This window comes from Mastomys coucha, unplaced genomic scaffold, assembly GCF_008632895.1.
Source record: "Mastomys coucha isolate ucsf_1 unplaced genomic scaffold, UCSF_Mcou_1 pScaffold5, whole genome shotgun sequence".
In the NCBI taxonomy this organism is placed as follows: domain Eukaryota; kingdom Metazoa; phylum Chordata; class Mammalia; order Rodentia; family Muridae; genus Mastomys; species Mastomys coucha.
The window spans coordinates 108,943,160-108,956,732 of NW_022196911.1; positions in this window are offsets into that span (position 1 = coordinate 108,943,160).

A 13,573-nucleotide genomic window follows, 5' to 3' on the forward strand; every position below is an offset into this window, starting at 1 on the left:
TGTGTGTGTGTGTGTGTGTGTGTGGTGTGTGTGTGTGTGTGTGTGTATACAGGTGCCCATGGAAGTCATAAGAAAGTGCTAGATTCCCTGTAGCTGAAGGTACAAGCAATTGCGAGCCATGATGTGAGTGCTAGTAACTGAACAATGGACTTTTATAAGAGCAGCAAGTGCTCTTAAGCACTGAGCAATCTCTCCAGACCCTATTTTAACACTCTTAGTTCATTCGGACAATTTCTATTTGCTGTTGATTCCTTCTAGATGCTCCTGTAATCTTTTCATATCTAAGCTCTATTAGCCATTCTTGTCTCAGCTCAAATGTAAGAGCTTCCAAGAAAAGTCTCTGATGCTAAAGAACTCCTCTTTGTCCCACTTTGATTTTCAATCACCTGGTAGAGACTGATTTATTATTATCTAGATTTAAAATCCAGAGACACTTAAACAGGATTGCATTGCCCTCATGACAGTAGCAACCTTCCCTGTAACAATATTTGACACACAGTAGGCATCCACTCAATGCTTGTTGAACAAATGAATGAGGAAAAAAATCTGCTGATCATCATTCTACATAGAACTGTTTTTAGCATATTTTATATTCCTTCAAAAAAGAAATGCCATTATTGAAGTCCACCCTACATACCTTATTTCAACTTAAACCTATCATTGAGTTAGCAACAAAAATTATCTTGCAAAATATTTCTAAATTCTAACTTTTCCTGGCTCGGATTCCTTGCTGTAGTGGAAATATCTCTCTTTGTAGGTCATCCTCCTCCTCCTGTTGTTCCATACTCCACCCACTGCACCTTTCCAGTTGGCCACTTAGATCTTGCTGAAGACTACATTTGATCCTCTCTGTGTCCTAACAGCATTCCCGTGGTCTAAGGATCCCATGTAAATTCTCTATTGTATCCCAGTGAGGCCTTTCCTAAGCCAGTACCAACCTGTCAATCTACTTCTTCTGCCACCTCTTACCCATTAACCTCAAGCACATAACTTGTGCTATTACTGCCTGGCTGACAATGATCAGGGTGACTTTTCTTTCTTCCTGAAGCACCCTTCAAACAAGCATGTCCTGTTAAGTGACACGGTTAAAGCTGAGGTCAGGGACTTGCTAACTTCTCTAGATACACATAAATATGCCTTGTCCAGTCCTCCTTGTATCCATTAGTATTTTTGTTGCTATGACAACATCAAATGAATGAATTTATTTTGGCTCAGAGTTTGAGAGTGCAGTCCCTCGTGGTAGGGAGAAGTCATGGCTACAGAAGCTCAAGGCAGCTGATCATACTGTGTCCATAGTCAGGAAGCAAAAGGATACATATTGGTGCTCAGCTCACTTTTATCTTTTATTCAGTCCAGGATCCCATCCAGGGGATGGCACCACCCACATTTAAAGTGGGTCTTCTCACCTCAACTAATCCAATCCGAACACCTCTTCATAGGCATGTATACCCAGAGGTTTTGCCTCCTGAATGAGTCCAGGTCCTGTCAAGTTAACAAAATTAATCATCATACTCCTCTATTATAGGATGTGTTTCTCATTACTATACTTATTATCTTCATTTTCATTTTCTCCTCTTAGATTTTTAGGTCTTATAAAGTCTGTGTCTCCTTCGACTTTGTGTGTTCAGCACCTCTACGGAGCTTGGAATTGTCCATTCCTAATGAATTAAGAGATAGATGAGTGTCAAGATAGAACAGATGCATACACAGAACACAGTGAAGGCAGTTCTAAGAAACACAGTTATAGCCCAAGTCATCTAAATTAAAAAAAAAAACTGGAGATACCCCATATTAATAACTTGGCAATACAGTTGGAAGTGGTAGAAAAACATGTATCAATAATACCCCAAATGAATAGCAGGGGGGGGGGGGAAATAAACTCAGGGCTAAAGTGAAAGTAATAGAACAAACGACTCAAAGACTCAATGAAATGAATGGTTGGTTCTTTGAGGAAAAGACACAATTGACAATCCTTGGTTCTTTTAGAAAATAAGCACAATTGGCAATCCTTTAGCCACTTTAGCCAAAAGACAGAATGAGAAGATATGAATTAATAAAATTACAATAGACACTGAGAAAATTCTAAGAATTATAGAGACTCACTTTAAAAATCTGTATTCCACCAAACTGGAAAACCTAAAAGAAATTAATGAATTTATTGTTTAATACACAACCTACTAAAGTTAAATGAAGATTAAATGAGCAGTTTGTGTAGAATTGTAGCCCCTAGTGAAACAGAAACAGTAACTAAAATCTTCCAACCCATACCAACAAAAATCCTGTGGCCAAATGGATTCAGCACAGAAATGGCAACATATGTAAACAAATAAACACAATCAACACATAAATAGTCTAAAAGACAAAAACCACATAATCATCTCATTATCTGCAGAAGAAAAAAGCCTTTGGCAAAATCCAACATCACTCTATAATAAAAATCATGAAGAGACTATGGATACAAGAAACATATCTCAACATAACAAAGGCAATTTACAGCAAGCCAACAGCTAATGTCCTAAACAGAAAATCAAAGCCATCCCACTAAAATCAGAAATAAGGCAAGATTTTTCCACTTGCTCCATAGCTATTCAAAATAGTATTTTCAGTCTTAGCTCAAGAAATAACACAGCTGAAGGAGATCAAGAGGGGTACAAATAGAAAGGAAAAAAAAATAAAAAAGTATCTTTATCTATATATGATATGATTTTATATTTAAAAAGACCCCAAATACCCCACCAGGAAACTCTTATGACTGATAAACGCTTTTAGCAAAGTAATTAATTTATCTAATTAACACACAATCATCAGCAGCAACCTTCCTCTACGCAGATGAAAAGCATATTAATAAAGACATGAGAGAAATAGTACTATGAACAACAGACTCTAAAACATAGCTTGGGATAGCTCTAACCAGGCAAGTGAAAGACTCATAAAATAGTAAAAAAAAACTTTAAGTCATTTGTAGAGAGCAGTGATTGGAATGTGAAGTGAGTAAATAAATCAACTAGTCAATGGAAAAATTACTTAAAGATCAAAAAAGTAAACAAATACATTTTCTTAGAAAAGGGAAAAAAATAAAACAGTCCAAAGACTCTTAAAACCAAAAGTCTCTTCCAAATTCATTCTCTCAATTGTGGATTCCAATAAAATAAAAAATAAGTTAAATCCTTCAGGAGGGAAGAACCAGGGCACAGTCACAATCTTAACAAAGAAAAATTAAACTCCAAAATGTGTAAAAAACTCAATGTCTGCTTGTCTGAAATTCACTCACAATGTTCTGGACTCCTCCAGGGACATGGGTCACTTCTCCAGCTCTGCCCTCTGCAGCATACACAGCCAGTCTTCTAGGCTCTGACTGGATCCAATTCACTGCTGCTGCTATTCTTAGTGGTCATCCTATGATAGTAACATCTCCAAAGCCGCTGGGGTCCCTTGATGTATCTGGACTGCTATTTCACCAATAGCCTTCCCTAAACTCTCTTTAGGCATTCCATCCCTGCCATACTGCATCAAGTCTCAGCTGTTCTACATAACCCCTTCATGTCTTCAAAACCCCACCTTGGTGAGTCTTTCTCTACCAGGTTGAGCTGTCAGCATCAGGTATAACCTTGGCCACTTCTGGAACACAACTTCTGCCTGCTGACCCTAAGGAAACACTTCCATGAAAGCTTGGCTTCAATGATGCTGGTCTCTTCTTAATCATACCTGATTCTTCAGCACTAGCTGACCACACACCACAGATTCTTCCCTTAAAAGAGTCTTTGCTTCCCTCTGGAACTCCACAAGCCAGACCTTCATCTTTTGCACTACTCTTTACAGTCCCGTCTCCCAAGCTATAAAGGAACAGTTCAGTGAGCTCTCAACACTCATTTTTTTTTTAGCTCAAAATTCCAAAGTCCTTCCACAATCCTTCCCCAAACAACATGGCCAGGTCTGTCACAGTAATATCTCATGCTCCTGGCACCAGCTTCTCTTAGTGAAGGTTTTCATTGCAGCTATAAAACACCATAACCAAAGAGCAAGGTGAGAAAATCCTTCACTTGACTTGCGCTTCCATCTTATAGAGCATCACTGAAGGAAGCCAGGACAGGAACTCAAACATAGCAGGAAACTGTAGGCACGGCTGATGCAGACGCCATGGAATGGTGTTGCTTACTGGCTTGCTCATTCGTTGTAGCCTGATTAGCCTGTTCTCTTATAGAACCCAGGACCAACAACCCAAGGCTAGAAAAATACCAAACAGCTGAAACTTTGGAAACATTTTCTCAATTGAAGTTCCGTCCTTTCAGATGACTCTAGATTGGGTCAAACTGACATAAAATTACCCAGGACAACATTCATTAAAGAAAAAAAAATGCAGAAGATAGAAAGCTCTCTCACACTCAGGGATTAATATGAAAATGGTCATCCTACCAAGAAAAGCTACAGATTCTATACAATCCCTATCAAAATTCCAACACAATTCTTCACAGAAATTTAAAAAAGCAAACTTCAAATAGAAACCACAGAGAGAGAGAGAGAGAGAGAGAGAGAGAGAAAGAGAGAGAGAGAATAGCTAAAACAATGCTGAATATTAAAAGAATTGATAGAGACATCACCATAGCAGATTTCAAGTTCTACTACAAAGCAATAGTAATAACACAGTATAGCATTCACATAAAGACAGACACAAAGCAATAGTAACAAAACAATATGGCATTCACATAAAGATAGACACATCAACCAACGGAATATAATTAAAGATGAAGGCATAATTCAACACATCAATGAACACATGATTCTTGACAAGTAAGCAAAAATTATGTAATGGAGAAAAGGTAATACCTTCAACAAATGATTCTGGTAGATCAGGGTGGCTGCATTTAGAAGAATGCTAATCAATTCACCTCTATCATCCTGCACAAAACTCAGCTCTAATGTGTTCTACAAAGTAACACACCACTGTCATATACCTAATTAAGACCACAGCATTAGGCCAGATACTCTGAATCTAGTAGAAGAGAGAGTAGTAAATAGTCTTGAACTCATTAGCACAGAAAAGGCTTTCTGAACAGGATACCAAAAACATAGGTTTTAAGACCAAGAGTTAATAAATAGGACCTCATGATACTAAAATATTCTGTATCTATATAGTAAAGGACACTATCATTTAGGCAAAGTGACAGACTATGGGGTGGGAATAAAATCTTTACCATAGGTAGATAGATAGATAGATAAATAGATAGATAGATAGATAGATAGATAGATAGATAGATAGATAGAGATATTTTCATTTGACTTACATATATGACTTTATAGACAGATAGGTAGATAGATAGATAGATAGATAGATAGATAGATAGATAGATAGATAGATAGAAAGACAGACAGATAGATATAGATATTTTCATTTGACTTACATATATATGACTTTATAGACAGATAGGTAGATAGATAGATAAGATAGATAAATAGAGAGAGATTTTCATTTGACTTACATATATATGACTAGATAGATAGATTAGATATAGATATCCATGTGTTAATAGAATATATAAAGAACTTTTAAAAACCCCAAACATCAAGAAAACAAATAACCCAATTTTAAAATGAGGTATAGAACTAAACAGAGTACTCTCAAAAACTGAAATGCAAATGGCTGAGAAACACTTTAAAAATCAGGTGACAGCAGATACTGGCGAGGATGTGGAGAAAGAGAACCACTCCTCCGCTGCTGGTGGGAATGCAAGCTGGTACAACCCCTCTGGAAATCAGTTTGGCTGTTCCTCAGAAAACTGGACATAGTATTACTTGAGGACCCAGCAATACCACTCCCTGGGCATATACCCAGAAGATGCTCCACCATGCAATAAGGACACGTGCTCCACTATGTTCATAGCACCCTTATTTATAATACCCAGGAGCTGGAAAGATCCCAGATGTCCTTCAACAGAGGAACGGATACAGAAAATGTGGATTTACACAATGGAGTACTACTCAGCTATTAGAAATAATGAATTCATGAAATTCTTAGGCAAGTGGATAGAGCTAGAAAATATCATTCTGAGTGAAGTAACCCAATCACAAAAGAAAACACATGGTATACACTCACTGATAAGTGGATACTAGCCCCAAAGTTCCAAATAACCAGGATACAATTCACAGACAGACCACTTGAAGCTCAATAAGAAGGAAGGCCAAAGTGTGGGTGCTTCGATCCTTCTTAGATGGAGAACACAATACTCATAGGAGCAAATATGGAGAAAAAGTGTAGAGCAGAAGCCAAAGGAAAGGCCACCCAGCAACTGTCCCACCTGGGGATCCATCCCATATACAGTTACCAAACCCAGACACTATTGTAGATGCCAAGAAGTGCATGCTGAAAGGAGCCTGATGTGGCCATCTCCTGAGAAGCCCTGCCAGAGCCTTACAAATACAGAGGCAGATGTTAGCAGCCAACCATTGGACTAAGTGTGGGGTCCCTAATAGAGGAGTTAGAGAAAGGACTGAAGGAGTTGAAAGGGTTTGCAATCCCATAAGAGGAACAACAATATCAATCAACCAGACCCCCCCCCCCCCACCAAGAACTCCCAGGCGAAGCCATCAACAAAGGAATGTACATGGCTCCAGCTGCATATGTAGCAGAGGATGGCCATGTTATGCACCAGTGGAAGGAGAGGTCCTTGGTCCTATGAAGGCTCTATAGATGCCCCAGTGTAGAAGAATTGAGGGTGGGGAGGTGGGAATGGGTGGGTGGGTAGAGGAACACCCTCATAGAAGCAGGGGGAGGGAGGATGTGATAGGATGTTTCCAAGAGGGAGGGAAACTGGGAAAGGGGATAGATAACATTTAAAATGTAAATAAAGAAAATATCCAATAAAGAAAATGTGAAAAAAAGTGTTCAACATCATTAGCCTCAGAGAAATGCAAATTAAAACCACTCTGAAATTTCATCTTACCCCACTCAGAACAATCACGTTCAATATGAAAAAAAAAAAGAACAGCAGCACATGTTAGCATGTATGCAGGGAAAGGGAGATATTTATTCATTGTTGGGGAGGACAAGTTGTTGTAGGCCCTATGGATATCAATGTGGGGGTTCTTCAAAAAGCTGATATATATATATACATCTTATCTAGATATATATCTTATATATAGCTTATTCTATATAAATATATATCTTATCTAGAATATATACATATATGTGTGTATGTGTATATATATGTGTATATGTGTGTATGTATACATATATATACACACACATATATATGTATACACACACACACACACACACACACACACACATATATATATATATATATATATATATATATATATATATATATATATATCACTCTCGCACATACACCCAAAGGACTCTATTTTCCTACAGAGATACTTGCTAGTCCATATTCATTCTTGCTCTACTCATAATAAACAGAAATTGGAAACAATCTAGATGTTCTTCAAACAATAAACGTAGTAAAAATGTGGTACATTGACACAATGAAATGCTATTCAGCTGTTAAGAAAAGTATGATAAATTATGGAATTTACAGGTCAATGGATGGAGTGAGAAACAACGGTCCTGAATAAAGTAACTCAGAGCCAAGGTGACAAATGTGGCATGTTTTCTCTTACATGTAGATGCTACCCTTTACACTTTAGATTTGTGTGTTCCCATTAGAGTAACTACAGAGGCTGGGTAGCTGGTGGGCAGAAGGGATCATCCAAAGAAGGGTAAATGTGGTATGGTGACTTTATGAAGAGACGAAGGGGAAACCAGAATGGGATGATTAAATGGGGAGCGGTGGAGGATTAAATAGGATGGCACAGCAAAGGACGTAATATGGGCGGGGACAAACAACCTTAAAGGCCTTTCGGACAGCCATATGGAAACTCACCACTATAGACACTTTCTGAAGTACACATATATGTACAAGGAATTTTAACTCCATTAAGTGTAGTTAGAATGGAGTCATAAATGGTGGAGATAATGAACCAAGTAAACACCTCATGCCACCAAGTAAAACCCACAGTGCCAGGAATGGTATAATTCTTCTTTAGCTGTTGGCCAAAAGGGTCTCAAAGAGTTCCCCAAATATCATAGGATGTCTTTATCAAAGCCTCCCTCAAGGCTTAGGGATCTACATGGAAGAGGAGGAAGAAGGAGTGTAAGAGCCACTGACAAGGGTTCACCATCTTCCAGGTACAACAGGGCTGATACACATTGAATTCGCAGAGCCTGTGGCAGCATGCATAGGACATGTGACAACCAAACAAAATTCCAGCACTGAGAAGGGAAAGTGAGCTTAAAGCGCTACTCCTAAGCAAGAAGCTACCTGCAAGCAGTACTAGTTAGGTCAGGCATACTCCAGGTGAAATGCCCTACGCACAGAAGGAGTTAGCCAACACAATATGCACTCCATGAGTTAGTCAACACAATATGCACTCCATGAATTAGCCAACACAATATGCACTCCATGAGTCAGCCAACACAATATGGACTCCATGTCTTCTGAATGCCTTTTGTTTTGTTTCCTTTTTTGTTTTATCTTATTGGCTTTGTGGAGTGCTTATTTGTTTTAATTTTTGTTCTTTTTGTTTTGTTTTTGTTTCTGAGAAAGGAAAACATGAAGTTGTGTGGTTAGGGAGGTAGGGATGATCTGGAAGGAGTTGGGGAAGGAGAAAGAGTATGACTCAAATATATTGTACAGGGAAAAAATCCAAATGAAGATAGGGCAGATAGTATGTTGTGGTGAGGTTTAATCAATTATAATCTTCTGGAATGTCTTGTGGGCATGTTGGCTTCTGACTGGGAGGCATCGTTCTCATGCTGAAGAGATGGCAGTTCTCATAGAAGCCAAGAATCCTTGCAGAATGTGGTCAGAGGGGGCACACCCACACTCTGCAGAGCTTGAGCCTCCCCAGTTTAACTATTTAAAAACCAACTCAAATGTGCTCAGTCTCCCTAAGTCCACATAGCCACTTGCTTTTCTTAGACACAGTGAGGAGGCTTGTGCTTTGAACCCTGTTGCCTAGAATTTCTGCCTTCTGCAAGGAATGATAAACCTAGACAGAAAATATAAGGGGCTTGTTTTCAGGCAATTATTAGCATCACTGGTTTGAGGATTCATTTTTTTAAAATAAGATTTCTTTGTATTTTTAACATGTGTGTTTGTGGTGGGGTATGCATACATGAGCGCAGTTGCCTGCAGAAACCAGAGAAGGCACTGGGTCTCCTTGTACTGGAGTTACAAGTAGTTGTGAGCCACCTTGTATGGGTACTGGAAGCCAGATTCCAATCCTATACTAGAGTGGCATGCACTCGTAATTGCTGAGGCATCTCTCCAGACTCTAGATACTGGAGTTAAGGCAGATGCATGCAGTAAGCTCTGTGATCACTGGAATGTTCTCCTGGAGTCATTTCCCAACAGCATCACTAACTAGAAAAGAAAAACTCGAGATGCATACCATTTCTCCTCAGTGTTGTAAAGCTCAGAGACACTGTCCCGGTTCACTGTCTATTATTGTTCTAACAGAGCACTCTGACCAGGGTAACCTCGGGAGGGAAAGGCTTATTTGGCTCACAGTCCCATGCCCCAGTCCACCATTGAGAAGAGTCAGGGAAGGGTCTCAAGAAGAAACTGGTAGAGGAACTGAAATTGAGTCAGTGAAAGAATGTTCTTACTGGCCTATTTCCCATGGTTTCTATACCATCAAGACCATCTGCCCAGTGTTCCCGCAGTGGGCTGGATCCTCCCACATCAATCGTCCATGAAAGAAATATTCCCTAAACATATGTGCACAAGCTATTCTGATGGAGGCAATTCCTCACCTGAAGTCCTCTTTTCCCAGGTGACTCTAGCCTGTGTCAAATTGACAAAAGTAGCCTTCACAGACTCCAATTCAAATGGGAGTTCATCACAGGACACGGGAAAAGATGGAAGCCATGGGCTGGTTAAGCAAAGAGAGTACTAAGAGATGAGGGGCAGAGGGACTCACTGTAAGACAAAAGCCAAAGCTTTGGCTGTGAATGCATTGATCACACCCCCTATGACCTTGTCAGGGAAAGAAAACCATTAAGAGTGGAACGGAGACTTGAGAATGCATGAGACTGGGAGACATTTGGGTCTTTGTTACATTTAAAAGAGAAAGATGCTGTTACCATCCTTAGCCTGCAACTAAACACCAGAGAAGTCATTACTAGGAATAAGATGCAATGACTACCTGTGGGCTTAGCTAACTATGGCTAACCATTACCTGATCATCTGGTTTTTTAAAAATCAAATGTTGTTGGTATACAGGCTAGCCTATTTACTTACATATCTCTATGGCTGGTGTCATGTTACAATGAAAGAACTGACTAGTTAAACAGGGAAACTCATCTGGGGCCCAAAATATTTACCACAAGGCCCTTGAAGAACAATCAGGGAAAATAACACCTAAAGTAAATAATTCTCCAGGGTATCACAACTGATCCTGAAGCAAGAGCTCATCAGGCTCAAGGAGAATCTGTGTGACATACTCTGTCTCCTTGGGGATAACCTCCCTCAAGGGAGGAAAGGCTCCTCTGGAAACCAGAAAACACTGAACATGTACAAGGTATGATGTCACAAGCTCACAACCCTAACACTCTGGAGGATGAGGCAGGAGCATCATAGTCTATGACCAGCCTGGACTGAGTAGTGAACCTCTCTGTCTCAGATAAACAAAACAAAACAAAGGAATTCAGAGAGGAAGGGAAAGGTGGTTCATTAGCACTCTTGGGAGAAAACCGATCCTGTAAAGAAGCCCAGGGTCTCCCAAGGGGATGAAAATTGTGAGCACCAGCTTTAAAAGAGACTTAAGTTTGATGTTTCAATTTGTCAAGAGCTTGGAGGAATATGAAGTCTGAATGAACAAATAGTCGATACAAGGTCACAAGAAACAACTGAACTCCCTGAGCTGAAAAAAATCATGGAGAGCTGGAGATTGTAATAGGATAGAAGACTGGATTAGAAAGGAGAAACATGGAAGGGGAAGAAGAGAGGGTTGGGGAGGGGGAGAATTAGATCCAACATAAAGAACAGAGGAAACCAAACAAAATCATTAAGGAAGCAAGCAGGGGACTGGGTGGACAGACTGCTAAGTGGTTAACAATGTGTGCTGTTCTTGCAGAAGGACCTGGGTTCAGTTCCCAGCACTTACTTAGTGGCTCCTACACACCCGTAACTTCCAGGAAACCCAACAGCCTCTTCTGGCCTCCATGGACACTGTATACATGTGGTTTACTTACATACATGCAGGCAAACATTAACACATATAAAATATAGATAAATAAATCTTTTAAAAGGAATAGAGAAGAAAAACAGAACCTTAACGACTTGTGGGAAAATTTCAAGGTACTCAAAATGATATCTTGAAAGGAAAGTGCAGCACAGGAATCATGAAAAACAATAAAGAAACATGTACAAAGGCCAGATGTGGTTACATACATATGTCATGCCAGCATTTTGGAGGGAGAGCCAGATGGATCAGAAGTTCAAGGTCAGTTTTGGCTACATTGAAAGTTCAAAGCCAGCCTGGGCTACCCAAAAACCCATCTCAAAAAACATGTTCAAATAGTCTTCCATTCTGGTGAAAAATATATCTCCACATCAAGGAAGCTGAGAAAACAATATAACTAGAATCCAGGACAAATTTTACCATAAACCAGATTAGTGAAGAAAATTGACAACTTACCAAGTGCCTATAATGAAATTATCATAGATATGATCGATGCTTGCAGGATAAACAGATAAGAGAAATAATGAACAGACAGATATCCCCAATTTAGTATTTCCAGTGCCTAAATTAAGTTCAAGCTTGGCGTGAACGGTCCTTGAGTCATCTCCAACAGTGGCAGCCAACAAAAGAAAACAAAAAGACAGAAGCTACAGAAAACCCTTTAATGGAATTTGCCCAGAAAACTTGGCATTTCAGAAAGCAACGAGTCAAAGGCTTTTGGTATTCCATTCCAGTAGACCAAAACCAGTATCTTTCAGACATATCATATGAACGATAATGTCTTCGCCATTCTTTAGCTTTAATTTAATTGTAAAGAAATGTGGGATCGTGTTTTGTTCCAGGCAGAGGGGAATAATCAGTGTGCTACTCCATCCAATAAAAACAACCCAGCATGAGGGCTAAAAGTATGAATACCTCCATTTTCTCAGTTTGTCTCTCTCTTTAAAGATGTGGTGTTAATCAAATTTTACCCCCAAAGTAGGATATACTTGCTTCGTCTGTTGAAGATAAGTCTCCAAGGGTTGGGGGATAGAAAGAACACAAGATTCTGGGGCAATGATCAAATCATAGGGGTCCAGCATCACCTCTGGTGGTACACCAGCTTATTACAGGGAGTCAACTGAGTTGAGAGAGAGAGAGAGAGAGAGAGAGAGAGAGAGAGAGAGAGAGAGATGCAATCAAGTTCATAGAATCCAGAACCCCCATCTCCACATTCAAGGCAGCTCTGAGTGTTTCAAGTCAGGACTCCACTGACTTTGAACCTGGGCATCTTCCAGCAGCATGGCTCTGTACCTGGAAGAGAGGAAAGCTTTCAAGTTGGCCACTTCCAAGGCCCATTGTTCAACATAGCATACATCATTCTTTATTAACCCTGTAATCCATCCCTCTCTACAATTCCAGGCTATGCTGCCCTTATTTTGTTCATTGATTCATTTCTTTACCTATAATCTGAAAGAAATAAAGAACAGGGTTGTTTTAATTTCTCTGTTTTTATTAGATACTTTTCTTTCTTTACATTTCAAATGTTATCCCCTTTCTCAGTTCCCCCCTCCCAGAATCCCCTATTCCATCCCCCTCCCCCTGGTTCTGTGAGGGTGTTCCCCCACCCACTCACTCCCACCTCCCTGCCCTGGCACTCATCTACACTGGCGCATCGAGCCTTCACAGGACCAAGGGCCTCTTCTTCCATTAATGCCCGATAAGGCCATCCTCTGCTACATATGCGGCTGGAGCCATGAGGCCCTCCATGTGTACTCTTTGGTTGGTGTTTTAGTCCCTGGGAGCTCTGAGGGGGAGGGGGCGGTGTGGTCGGTTGATATTGTTATTCTTCCTATAGGGCTGCAAACCCCTTCAGCTCCTTCAGTGCTTTCTCTAACTCCTCCATTGGGGATTCTGTGCTCAGTCCAATGGTTGGCTGTGAGCATCCACCTCTGTATTTGTCAGGCTCTGGCACAGCCTCTCAGGAGACAGCTATATCAGGCTCCTGACAGCAAGCACTTCTTGGCATCCACAATAGTGTCTGAGTTTGGTGACAGTATATGGGATGAATCCCCAGGTAGGGCAGTCTCTGGATGGCCTTTCTTTCAGTCTCTGCTCCACACTTTGTCTCCATATTTCCTCCTGTTTGTATTTTGTTCCCCCTTCTAAGAAGGACTGAATCCACACTTTGGTGTTCCTTCTTCTTGAACTTCATGTGGTTTGTGAAGAGAACAGTTTAATAAGTCATGAACATTCCCCCATGAGAAGAAATGATGCTCCATCCTATGGTGGCTTCCATGTACCATAAAGAGACTCAAAGAGACCTATTCTAGAAAGATAATGGACT